This window comes from Nomascus leucogenys, chromosome 5 (assembly GCF_006542625.1).
Source record: "Nomascus leucogenys isolate Asia chromosome 5, Asia_NLE_v1, whole genome shotgun sequence".
NCBI lineage: Eukaryota > Metazoa > Chordata > Mammalia > Primates > Hylobatidae > Nomascus > Nomascus leucogenys.
Window position 1 is genome coordinate 96,734,413 of NC_044385.1, and position 13,657 is coordinate 96,748,069.

Genomic DNA, 13,657 nt, shown 5'->3' on the forward strand with positions numbered 1-13,657 from the left:
CAATAAAGGTGCAAAAATCCTGGCAGTTTTCAAAGATAGGAAATAGATTTAAATCCTTGGATCACATTCTTACAAAGACATTAAAACTAACAAAACAGGTGACTGCATCATTCTGAAATTCAGTTCATTTGCAATTTTAATAAAATGTTTTCATATAAATCTTTATGTTCCCTTTAAAATTAATATCAAAGCAACTATCTGCTTTTACTGTATTATCTTTTAAAATGTGAGACACAGAAAATCAGTAAATGAGGTTATATTACTAATTAGCATACTGTCTTCACTACCTATAGTACACTACAAAAAATGTGGCTTCCATTTTATCACTTAGATGAAACAGTTATCTTTCAGGGTTTGAAATTTCTGTGATCTTTATGCTTAATAAGCTCAGTAAAAGGCATTCAAATTACATCACTTTTGTCTTGGAAGTTAAATTGGGAAATATTGCATTCTCTGAGATGATAAACTCTGTTGAAGATAAATTATCATGAGAAATAGTTTTAATTGATTTACCATAATAAAAGTTATGTGACTTTGAAGTGCAAATGACACATTAAAATGAATCTACAGTATGTTGATAATAAAGTGGCTTCTTTGTTAATGGAATTACTGACACTGCAGATGCTTTCAGGAGCGATGTCTTCTACTGTTAATCAAGAGACTTCAATGTAAAATGAAGGTGCTGTTTATTTAAATCTAGCCCAACTTTCTCGCTTCTTCCTTCAGAGCAGATCAATTTTAAGGTCCAAATATCAAAAATTCTAACCATCACAGAGTCAATATTTTAGCTATTGCACTTCTGCTTTTTTCTGATCATCTTAACTACATGCCCAAATTCTTTCTGTGTAAGTAAATCAGAAAGACTGTCAGAGAAAAGGACAGTGACAAAGTCCACAGTTAAGTTCAAGTTTAGATGCTTACATAAATGTAAACTAGTGACATTTTTTCCATAATATAAATTCAAAAAAATTTTGAATAGGAAGACGCAAAAAAAGTGAATATATTAGAGTTTTGGTTGTTTTTTTTTTTAATTGAAGGAATAAAGTATTTCAAATTTACTTGGTAGTTGAGTACAATAATTTTGTTTAAAGCAACTACATTTTGTAATCTGTGAAACTTTCTCAATCACCTTCTATGAAAAATCCATTTTAGCCAAACTGTAGGAATAATTTGAATATGGTATTGTTTCATTTAATTGCCAATTGTGTTAATTATATAACATCAATTATCCATATTTGATTCTACTTAATCAGTAGCAGTGTATGCAAGTATTTTTCAATACTGACAATCTCTGTTTTGTAAGTGAACAGTAAATGGAAATCTCCTGCCATTCTTATTTTTCAAAAAATGTGCAGTGTTTTTTCTGGGGAGATGTGGAGGGTGGTGAGACCGAAATGCAGCCCTCCACTGTTGTTGTTTCAGTGCCGTGCTCGGTGAGTGTTACTAGAGCTACTGAGAATGAACAGGATTAAACACCAGTTTATTTGCTCAAGAACATGCTGAAGAATAATCTTGCAGTGATATAAAGAGGATTAATATCCACAGGAATTATAAATACGACTTAATATATATCTCTGACTTACATTAATTTTATTTTGTTTCAATAATTAACACAAATTTCTTATTTACTAAATTCTTTATACTAAATTTACTATGATGTATCCACTCACCTTGTGTTACATAAATTAATGACAAATTATAAGGCTCTAAGTTTTAAAGTTCTTTCAAACAGGAGAAAAACTACAAGTGTTATAAATAATACTGGTGTCTGAGGTAATAATTTGGCATACTATGTGAATAGATTTTAAGAAAAATAAGCCTGAATGAAAGTAAGAATGTTTATGTGAAAACTGTAAACTAGCCATAAAAAATTTTCTAAAATATGTGATTTCAAAAGTCTTATATAAAGACTAAGCAACAATAATTTTATTAGAGCCATTTTTAAATCACGTAATACACTGTTAGAAATATATTATTTGACTAAAACTGAAACACTTTTCAGTTAAAAAAGCAAATATTTGCCATTTAAAAACAGAAAATATCCCAAAGTATATTAATATTGGATTTGTTTAAAATTCTATGAATCTTTTTTGATAATTATATTATCTTGATGGAATTTATTCCTTAAAAATTTATTATTTAATCTCAGAAAATAGTGTGCTGTGGTTAAAATCATAGACACAAACATCAGAAGTTTTCTTGTATGCATTAATTTACCAATTTACACTGCTCATGCATTCTTTATCCTTTCAACCTGGAAAGCTTCTGATTTTTTAGTGGCTGTTTAAACAAAAATAGATGTTTATCTCTTTAAAATTTTGCCAGGAAGCTGTCACTTTCCCATTTACTCAAGCTATGTTGTGACAGAATGTGACAGCTTCTCACACAAATGAAAAGAGATATAGACCTGTATTTACTTTAGCTGAAAAATAAGTAGTCATCAATTCAGAGAAAAGTGTTTTCCCACTGAAAAGATGAAGTAAATAGGAGTGGTTGAGAGAAGCAAGTATTTTCTAATACTTAAAAGGCAGATGTAAACCAAACATACAGCACTGATTCACTTTTGGTTATTATATTGAAAGTAGATAATCTTGTGGTATGTAAAAGTTGGTACTTTGTCCCTTTTATAGTTTATGATTTTGCATTAAAACGATAAACATTTAGGCAGTTAACCTTCCCACATTTTTTTTCCTATGCAAGCTAAAAGCCTCAGAAATTTAAATGAAAATAAGAAAAAATAATCTTTAAGAAACAGTTTTTGGAATTATGTTAGATTCAAAACCTACTTAATTGGGAGAAAAAGATGTCTGAATTAAGAGTAATGATTTCACCATATAGTTAACATTAAATGTATATTTAAGTATACTTTTTTTCACTAAAATGTCTCTTATTTTTGGGAATTTCTCAGGATAAAACTTCATGGAAAATATTACCGAAATGTACCAGAAAGCAACAGTATTGACACTAAGCCAAAGATAACATGTCGTGATGGGCTTTTGCTCAAGACTGATTAGAGATGCATAATTAAATTAAAAGCAACATTTTTTTTTTTTTTTTTTTTTTTGAGATGGAGTTTTGTTCTTGTAGCCAAGGCTGGAGTGCAATGGCGCGATCTCTGCTTACTGCAATTCTCCTGCCTCAGCCTCTCGAAAAGCAACCATTTTTAATAGCTCAAAAGGAGCAACCTTACCCAAGAGAAGAAAAAAAATTAAATTAGACACTTCTGTGTGTAACTATCAGCCTCTGGCTAGATGTTTGAATTCTGTCGATTTTTTGACCACAACATACTTACATTTTTAAAGTGTCTGTGTTTCCTCATCTGTTAACAAAACAAAATATTTAAAATCAACCTTCCTTGCACAACATTATGGCTTCCCTGAAATTTGAATGACCTTACTTTTGCTAATGCTTAGATTTCAAACCTGATGTATTCCCAAATTCTCTTTAGTACCTTAAATTTTCTCTTAGATCTCTCAAATACCTCAAGTATTAAATCATTTCATCTCTTTCTGAAGAGTGGATCTCACTTGCTGTTTTTGATGCACAGCATACAATATAGACTCATCCTTCTTTATCACCCTCAGGGGTAACTTTCTCACTTTCTGAAGATAGACCCCCTTTTTCCTGGATGAGCTCTCATGGTTTTCTTGATCTGATCACTCATCTTGAGGAAACACATCTTTCAGTAGTTTTCTAAGATAGAATATAAGGGAAGCACATTTTTTTGAGACTTCTCATGTCTGAAAATAGTATTTTGTTAACCTCAAGTTTAATAGATAATTCATCTTGTCATACAACTAGAGGTTTGAACTATTTTTCACTATGAACTCTAAAGGTCCTCCATAAACAGGATCTAGAGAAGGATGTATTCCTGAAAGACAAACATTTACTGGCTATTTTTTAGTCTGTTGTTTTGTTTTGTTTTGTTTTTAACTAAATGCATTTCAAATCTATGCACAGCTTAGTATGAATCTAAAACCTGACTCTTTGAGATGTAAGACAGAGACAAAGACAATCAGAGAAGCTAGACATTTATGAGGCATTATATAGAAACAAAGAGAACAAAGAGAGGCCAAGACCAAAAATCTGTGTATAAACTATACCCAAACAGCTGGCTGACTATCAAACTATGCAGCTATAGGGCAAAATTCTAAGGACCAGAGTAAAATCATATTAGAATAAAATAAGCAGAAAATAAGAAATTAGCAGATGTATCAACTTCTACACAATACGGAAGAAAACAGAGTTTATAGTTTGAGGAGGTCAAATGCCTAACAGAATAAAAAAATGTAAATGCTCTGAAAAGTATAACAGAATCTAGAGTCACTGATCTTATCTATGATGTCCAGTTTTCAACCAATATTACATAGACATCCAAAGAAACAGAAAAGTGTGACCTGTAGTTCAGATAAAAGGCAGTCTGCAGAAACTGACTTCAAGTGGATCCAGACATTGCAGGTAGCAAGCCAAGACTTAAAGCAGCTTTTATAAGTTTTTTTTTTAAAAAGACCCTAATGCAGGGACAAATAGAGGACTTTGATAGATAAAATGTTGCAAAAAGAAACACTAAAGCTGACTAGTACAATAACTGAAATAAAATAATTGTCAGACAGTCATGACAGACATGGAAATGTCCAAACAAAGAATGAGGTTTTTGATGATAAATCAAAATAAGTTATTCAATCCAGAAAATAGAGGAAAAGGAATTAAAACTGAAATGAGTCTGAAAGACGTATAACATAGTATCAGGTGATTTTTAAGCAAAATTTAAATCCCAGAATGATGGAAGACAGAAAGAGAAAGCTAAAATACCTGAAAAAAGTAATGACTGAAAATTTCCCTAAAATTTTTTTAATGACTCCTTAGTATTACTGAAAGGTTAAGAAAAAAATCATAATAGTTACTAGAGAAAATCCTTTTATATACAAAAATACTTTGTTTACAGAAGAAAACAATATGATTAATGGCTTTTTAAAATGACAAACAATTGTAACATAACAACATGTGATGTATTCTGAAAGAGAAAGTATAATTTGTTAACTAAAACTTTTGAATCCAGCAAATTTGTTTTCAGAAAATGAAAATGACGTAGACACAGACATATAAACCAAAAGCTGAAAGAACTAAGCATCAGGCTAAAGAAAATGGTGCCAGATGGTGAGATGAATATGAATGAAGAGCACAGGAAATGGTAAGCAGTGGGCAAATATATATAAATAAACACAAACACACTCACACATAGCACACACACATATTTTGCCTTTTCTTTCCCAAAATCATGTAACTTTAAAAACAAAACTTATAGCATTACATAGTTGTGCAGGTAGATAAAATGCAAATGAAAAAATAGTAATAGAATGAAGGTGTAAACGGAAATAGAGTGTTGCAAGCACATTTTAATATTTACCAGAAATAATTAAATATAAAGTGTAAGGAGAATACACTAAATTAAAGAAACATAACCTAATTCCCAAAACAAACACAAAAATATAATGTAAATGGATATCTCTAGGATGTCAATAAGGAATTTTGGAAGAATATTAAAAAGCTTAATACTGTATTTGTACTTACCTTTTCTATATTTATACATAATTAGATACCATTGTGTCATTATTGTCTACAGTATTTAGTATAGCATCATTCCGTTTTTAGCCTGGGAGCCATAGGTCGTACCATAGAACCAAAGTGCGTGTGTGTGCACATGTATATCTAGTTTTGTGTATGTTTACTCTATCATGTTCACACAACAAAATTATCTAATGATGCATTTCTCAGAACTTATCCCTGTTGTTAAGCAGCTCATGACTGTATAATATTTAAGTATATTGAATGTAAAAAGATGGAAAAAGATAACCTGCAATCAGAAAGTATGAACATCTTGAGTGGTTAATATCAGAAAATAAAACTGAAATATAAGGAATGTTATTAGAGACAATAATCCAGGGATATTAAATTATAATGAAATGTTGATGTGTCTCAAAGTTGGTGTCTTTGTGTGTGTGTGTGTGTGTGTGTGTGTCTGTGCATGTGTGATGGAGTTTCACTCTTTTTGCCCAGGCTGCAGTGCAATGGCGTGATCTTGGCTCACTGCAACCTCCACTTCCTGGGTTCAAGCAATTCTCCTGCCTCAGCCTCCCGAATAGCTGGGATTACAGGCATGTGCCATCTCGCCTGGCTGATTTTGTATTTTTAGTTGAGATGGTGTTTTACCATGTTGGCCAGGCTGGTCTTGAACTCCTAACCTCAGGTGATCCATCTGCCTCGGCCTCCCAAAGTGCTGGGATTACAGGTATGAGCCACTGCGCCCAGCTGTATCACAAAGTTTTAACAATTACATATGAATGTATCTTATAACAGTTTTTAAATGCATGAAATAATAACTGACAGAACTAAAGGGAAATATACATGACAGTTGGGAATTTTATCGCCTTTGTTCCAGTAATTAATATAAAAACTAAACAAAAGATCAGCCAGATTACACAAAACACCTTTACCTGATCACCACATAAATTGTGTGATATATTTTATTTTTAAACGAGCATTCACCAAGATAGATCATATGTTGTTTTATAAGTAAGTCTCTATATTTGCAAGAATAAAAATAATACAGCATATGTTCCTTGACAAATGCTAGTTTTGAAATTAAATTTTAAAAGCATTAAACATTTGGAAATTATGCAAGACATCTCTAAAAATTCAAGGGTCAAAGAATAAATGATAAGGAAAATTAGTGCCTTGAATGATAAAATTAGTGTCTTAAATGATATACCCAGAATATATCAAAATTTGTGGTATGTGGTTAAAGCAATTCTTGGAATATTATTTATAGTTCTAAATGTTTATATTAGTAAAAGAAAGTTTAAAACAAAAATGTATGCTCTACCTTAGGAGTCTAGGAAAACAGGAGCAATTTAAGACCAAAGTTAGTAAGTATAAGGAAAGAAAAAAATGAAGAATGGGGATCAATTATGTAGAAAATGTATAAACAATAAATAAAATTAATAAAACCTTAAGATGTTGATTTGAAAATATTCATAAAAATTGACACACCTGTGGCTTTGTTTTCAAACAATGAGATACAGAGAGAAGAGAAAAAATGCTACCAATATCAAGAATGAAGAAGGGGATAATATTTCAATTTCTAGAAGCACTTGGAAAGGACAGTATGATAGGATAATATATTGGATTATAGTGGAATGTTCTATGAGTGCAACCAGACAAGATACAGAAGAGGACATATTAAATCATTTCATTTAATTGAAATATAGGAAAATGCAAATTAATCTTTAGTGGCTGAAAGCAGATCAGTTCTTAACTAAAGCTCAGATTGAGGTTGGGGCAGATTAATAAAAAGGAGCATGAGGGAAATTTGGGGGTGATGAGTATGTTCTGTGTCTTGATGCTGTATAGGTATGCATGGGTATATTAATTTGTCAAAATGGATCAAACTATACCTTAGAATGGATGTATTTTATTGTGTGTAAATTTTTATCAATAAAAGGTAGACACAGAAAATGTAATTTATAATTCATTATCTGTTAGGGGCTGAATTGTGTCACACCAAAAACTCATATATTAACGTTCTAACTTCTGGTACTTCAGAATGTGATTATGTTTGAAGAGAGGGGCATTATAAAGGAAATTATGTTAAAACGTGGTCATTGGAGTGGGCCTTAATCTGATATGATTAATGTTCTTATAAGGAAAGGAAACTGCACATAAGGAAGAAGGCAATGTAAAGACATAAGGAGAAAAAGGCCATCTAGAGGCTTGGAACAGGTACTTCCCTCATGGCCCTCAGAAAAAATCATCACTCCTTGATACATTGATCTTAGACTATTAGCCTCCAGAACTTTAAAAAAAAATGAATTTCTGTCGTTTAAGCCATCCTACCTATGGTATTTTGTGATGGCAGGCCTAGCAAACAGATATACTACCAATAAGTGCGGTATAATAAATAATAATTTAAATAAATATTGCCGAAGCTATTCATTTTTTTAATGATTCTTTTGTATTGTTGCCTATGAAAAACTGTGACATAAAATGATGCATCTTAACTAGTTTTGGGATTGACCCTAAAGGATTGCACACAATTTTCACTGTAGCCACAAAAACTCTTTTGGAAGTGTAACAGAATCTAGAGTCACTAGATTTTGGAAGTATTGTTCTGGAAGCCTAGTTCTGACCACCTGTTTAATGAGGGCAGTTATAAACTTCAGACTGTATAAACGTGCTGCATTAGTCTTCTTCAGTATATCCATATATTCATGTCTCCCATAAATCTTCTATACCAAGCTGTTCAAATTACCTTCAAAGGGAAAAATATGAGTTGTCCAACTTAAAGCAGTTCATAGATAATGACAACTCTTGTAAAATGAGTGTTTGAGAGTGTCTTGAAAGAATATAGATATATTTTGGGATGAAACCAAATATAAAACAATTCAGTTGAAGAATACAAAATTTGTTATGACATTCTATTGTTACACTGAAAGTAAATTAGATTTTGGAAATAATGTTCACTGAACCTTTTAATTTTTTCTGCTTCCATGCAGCAAATTTCCTCAGATATTCTGAACTGACACTCAGGAAAACCTCCTTAAGATTGCTGGGGAGGAAGAGTAAGGACAAGGGGAAGCCAAGTGGAGGCCCCAATACTTCATAAAAGCTTCAAACATAGGAAATCCATCTTTATCCATTTACCTACTATTTTAGATTCACTATAAAATTACTTGTAAATGTAAGTTCAGGGTCAAAAGAATTGAAAAATACTGCTCTACTCTGTCCTCAAACAACTATTTACTTGAGTTTCTAATTTCTGAATGTCTAAATATTAGAAATAAGTTTATATCACTGCCAATTTTGTTTATGCTAATACATAAAGAATCAAACAGCTTACTAGACATTTCTGATGTTCTTCTTTTTAGTTTTCACATCTTTGTGGTTAGGCTTATTGTAAGACAAGACTTCTGAAGATGATTTTGTAATTTCTTTTTCTATGGTGTTTTATCATTCAACTTTATGCCCTGTTGGCTGGCCTTCTTAATTTAAATACTTCGGTACGTTTTATAAATCTCCATTGATCTGAATTTAATGAATATACTTAGAACACTTTATAGGACTGAGGAAGTATCAGTTAATTTCAAACTGGCAGCCAAGAGAGAAATAATCATAAACAAATATTAAAATAAACATATGTGAATAAAAAAATTCAATGTTAGCATACCATGGATATCAAAAAGCTAATTTTTGAGTGGTAGAATGTTCACATTCATTGTCTTACAATTCTTAAATTGTTTTGCTTTGCTCTCAGAACATTTGTATTAAGCAATTATGAAGCATATGTCTGAAGTTTCATAAAAATAAACAAAATTAAATTGCCAAGAGCATCAGAAAAACAAAACTCCATATGCTTTTAATGAATATCGAACCTACCTCTGAGGTTGAGTTTTTTAATGTCTTAAAATTTTCCCAAATACTTAAGTATATACATTCATGAAAAAATAAGAGTTTATTCAAATTAAATAAAATTATAAATTGTTATTATTATACTGCTTTCCATCAGAGTAAAATAATGTTCATAAAGCTACTTAATAATCAGTGTGGCTATTACATTTTCAAAAGAAAAAAAGAACAGAAAATGAGGCCCAACAGACTAGACAAAAATATAAGAAAGTGTTAAATAGAGAAAAAAATTGCCTTAATGTTTGGCTTATAATCCAAGACTATGATTATAAAATCAAGCTAGTTCAAAGATCCAAATGGCTGTGTCACATAAATGAGTTGCATTATGTCAAGCTCACAGGATTTAAGATGCAGTTCATTCTCCTTACCACACACAGACATGCTCTTAGTCTACCAACATATCCATTATACCCTCCTGCCTTTTAAGCAATACAACTTCAGGAGTGTACTTAGTATAAACAGACCTCAAATAGAGAGAACCCATGCCCTGGTCTCACAACTCACAATACTGAAGGATAATTTGTAAATCTAAACTCTTGACACCGGATGTATTTTAGGTTAGGAGTAATATATTAGAGGTATACAGACAATCTACATGCTTGTGAAAACATATGGTTGTATGTCAGCCTCACAGAGGTTCCAATTTTCTCTTTAGGTCACCCCAAAGAAATTCTCCCTATGGGATTTTGCCTTTAGAGAGACAAAGTGAATTGGTTCTGTTGAAATATTCATTAAATTAAAAGGCTTCATTTACTATTCTAAAAGCAATTAATCAGTTTTCCCCACTCTGTGTAGTAGAGTACTAGCCACCACTTTAGAAAAGTGCATTAGTGCTCTAGGGAGAATGCAACACATTTCAAGAAAAATTAATAGGGTCTGTTAAGAAAGTTAGTTACAGACACTAAGAAAGTTAGAAACTTTATTGGAACGTAGAAAACCTTGAAATAACCAATTTAGTAAAATTACTTGCAATGGCAATTGAAATTAAAATACAATAAAGAACATGGTTCTTATGGATACCTTTGAAGGGTTTACCATTGTTAAATGTAACATAAATTCAGGTGTAAGGAAAGGGAATTAAAAATATAAGTAATAGTAAATATTAAGTTTTATTAAGAAAGTCTGCCAAATATTTATAGCAATATTAGCAAGTGCTTTTGATCATGAGAAAAATGCCAATATCTGCAAAATCTCTCTATGCTCACATATTCATGGTTAATTATTCTAGTAACAATTCATCCATTCTAAGGTCATCAGCTGAACATAGCCCAGGTCAATACTTACAGGATATTGTAGACTAAAGATATATTCCTCTGGCAGCGTTTCTCTGCAATATGTAAATCATTGTATGATCTGAACATATGAACAAATACATAATGAAAAATTAATGCGTTTGCTAGTTTAAGCAGGAACTCTAATTAAACATAAAATTGTGCTTTAAAATTTTTGAATGAAGATAAATCTATATAAATGTATAAATATATATTTATATCAATAAAAGTAGATTAAAAAAAAGCAGGGATGATGCAAAACAATAAAAATAAAAAGAGTTGTCCTAAAATATGAGACATCTAAAATAATTCCATCTAGTGTTATATTTTTAAAAGTATTGCATTTACTTTTAAGAAAAATTATTAGAATGTTATAGACCAGACTACTACCACATGGAATAGTTTGACAAGTCATTCAACAGCCAGTGTGCTGTTCTATATTGTCTATATTCTTGGCTGGGTGCGGTGGCTCACTCCTGAAATGCCAGCACTTTGGGAGGCCGAGGTGGGTGGATCACAAGGTCAGGCATTCGAGACCAGCCTGGCCAACATAGTGAAACCCAATCTCTACTAAAATTACAAAAAATTAGCCAGGCGTGGTGGTGGGTGCCTGTAATCCCAGCTACTTAGGAGGCTGAGGCAGTGAGCCGAGATCGCACCACTGTACTCTAGCCCAGGCAACAGTGCAAGACTGTGTCTCAAAAAAAAATTATAATAAAATAAAATAAAAATATATAAACAAAAGGTTTTATTCTCCCTTGAATCCTGCAAATGTGTGTTGGAAATCTAATAAATTTATTTGAAATAGTAAACAGTTATGTTAAATGGACAACCAGTAAATGTCATATATCTAAAAATTTTAAAGCCTTTGATAAGGTTACTTCTAAAAGACTTTTTTTTTTTTTGAAACAGCATTAAATTAGGGAGAACAAAGTAAACCAAAGCAGGCATTTTCCAGATGAAATTAGTGTCAGTCTATTAAGAGCTTTCTAAGTCAAATAAAGGAGGGTGTGTGTGGGTAAATCTTGGGAGGCAGTGGAACAGAATGGTGGAGCAGAGTCTCTCCATTTGGGGTCACTGCAGGGAAATCCAAGTTCTATCAACTGCATGCAGTTCTATCAACTGCGTGACCCTGGGCATTTTACTCAACTCTCAGGACTTCAGTTTTCACAGTGGTATAATAAGGTTAATAATAGCATCTCTCTTGTAACAATAAAATAAGATGTTGGTATGCATAAACACAAACCTATGCTAGCATTTTACCTTTCATATTATTATTCAATTTAAAAACAATAAGATATTAAAATAGAAATAGTTTCTAACACAAAGGTTTTGTACTCATCTCAATTATAATAATAAAAAGAGTCAAGCCAGCAGTCATTAAATGAATTATTAATTGCATACTGATCTATCTCTAATGAACTAGGTGGTCTCATATTTATTATCCTACTTGATCTTTACAACAACCTGTGACATGTGCTTTATGGTTGCCACCTTGCAGAAAACTGAGGCTCAAAGAGCTTAAGTGACTTGTCAAAAATCATAAATTTACAAGTAACAAATCTAAGAATAAAATAGGAATTTCTTTCCTCTGCGTCACAACAAATCTAGCCATTCTCTAAGATAAGTGAATTTTGCCAGTACCTAAAAAGTCCTTTGAAATACGTGGTGGGGACTCTATGAAAACACTACAAACTCTATATTTTTCTTGACTCCCAATTTTTAAACCTTCACATTTCATTTCCTGATAGGTTATCTTCTTCCATCATACTGAGACTAGGCTAAAGGGAATGAAGACCTTGCCCAAGTGCAAAATTTAAGGGAATGAGAAAAAAAAGCAATTGAGATGAATATTATTTTAATAAAATGTTTTTAAAATTCAAAATAAATACAAAACGTTCATGATGAAAAACATACCCGTATTTTAAATTAAGACAGTATCTGCTGGGGCTTCTAAGAGCCTGAGGCAAAAGGAAATAATCAGTAATACTACGTAAACTCTGCTCTTTCAGCAGGTGTGAGCTTAAATATTTCTTACATTCAGAAACCTTACACTGGTTTAAATGCTGCACTTCCAAGCTCCCATTATATCCTGTGCTTACCTCTCCAACTAGAATTATCCAAGCAACAGTAGTGTTTATCTATTGTTGCAATACACAAAACCTCAAATCTTAGTGCAATATTTGGTAACAGAGAAAATTTATTCTGTAACAGTTTTCATGTGTCAGGAATTTGGAAATGGTTTAGTTGAGGTTTGACTGACAGACCCTCATCAAGTTTCAGTTGAGAAATCAGCAAGGGCTGTAGTCATCTGAAAGCTTGACTGTCGCTGAGGATCTGCTTCCAAGATGGCTTACTACCATAAGTATTTGCAGATGGCCTCCATCCCTTGCTACATGGTTCTCTTCATAGAGTTGTTTCAGGGCTTTCTTGACATGGCCGTTTAGCTTACCCAGAGTGAGCAATCCAAGAAAGAGTGAAAGAACAAAGCTGCTGGGCCTTTTATTCCTACTCTCCAAAGTCTCACACCATCACTTGTACTTTATTTTATACTTTAAAAATGAGTGGTAAGTGTAGCCCACACTCAAGAGGAAGAGAATTAGGCTCCACCTCTTATAGAGAAGAGCATCAAAGAATTGTTGAAAATATTTTAAAAGTGACACAAAGAGTTACCTATTAGTTGGCTATTTATGCCTCAAGACTAAACTCTAGGAGACAAAATACCATAACTGAATTGTTTGCCATTTGGTCTTCTCATCCCTAGGACTGTCCCTGATACATAATATGTGCTCAATAAGTATCATTTAAGTCATTAATAGAATTCATGGGGACATTCCATCAGTAAAATGATTTTATAAAAGAGTCATAAAATGACAAATAAAGTTATAAGAGAAAGAATTTTGCTAAGGAAAATAAATGATATT